The sequence below is a fragment of the Crocuta crocuta genome, unplaced genomic scaffold (assembly GCF_008692635.1).
Source record: "Crocuta crocuta isolate KB4526 unplaced genomic scaffold, BGI_CrCroc_1.0 scaffold1749, whole genome shotgun sequence".
In the NCBI taxonomy this organism is placed as follows: Eukaryota; Metazoa; Chordata; class Mammalia; order Carnivora; family Hyaenidae; genus Crocuta; species Crocuta crocuta.
In genome coordinates this window covers 111,706-112,314 of record NW_027528698.1, presented here as the reverse complement: position 1 = coordinate 112,314, position 609 = coordinate 111,706, and the positions used below count along the sequence as shown (strand labels likewise).

The 609-nt window shown below is 34.5% G+C and overlaps 1 protein-coding gene across 1 annotated transcript in view; it reads left to right on the top strand.

Moving 5' to 3' along the window:
• The window catches only part of LOC144224336 (protein diaphanous homolog 2-like), a gene marked incomplete at both ends in the record, with an annotated part of 77,857 nt that overhangs the window by 48,650 nt on the left and 28,598 nt on the right, over nt 1-609 (top strand). The gene's annotated exons all lie outside the window — the stretch shown is intronic.

Below are 609 nucleotides of genomic sequence, written 5' to 3'. Positions count from 1 at the left end.
AATGCCGTAGTCTCACACCCGAGGAGAAAAAAAGAAAAAGGGAATAAAATACATATAAAGAAACAAAACAAATATCAAGTGAGCATGTATATAATAATTAAAGTATTAAAAATACCAAAATCAGGGACATTTCCTGGTAAATAATGAGTATGCAGCATACATCTGTAACTTGTGCTCTGATAGTCTTAACAGAAAGTAGTTGAAATTCATCATCATAAAATGTACCATAGACTTGAGTCTGCTGAAACCCATTTTGATAAGATGTATGATTTGGTTTATCTGCTTTTAGAAAAGTTCTGTGTCAATTCTACTTTGAATGGTCCTTTAATCCATGACTTTAAAAAGCAAGGAATTGGTTGCAGTTAATCACAACAACATTTTAAGTGACTCATGTTGAGGTTCACTATGGAGTTAACTTAGGCACATTCACTAGCTTTGGTGTGTGTAACATGTTTATTCTTGTTTTGTCACAAATCTTTCCTCATGATGTCTGTAGGCTTAGGTAGCTACAGATAATGTTACAGTCTTGATTCTAGTGTGGTTTTTTTGAGTTGCCTACTTGTTGGTTTCCATGCTCTGGGCTGGTCCTGTTTCTGGGAGAGTAATGAT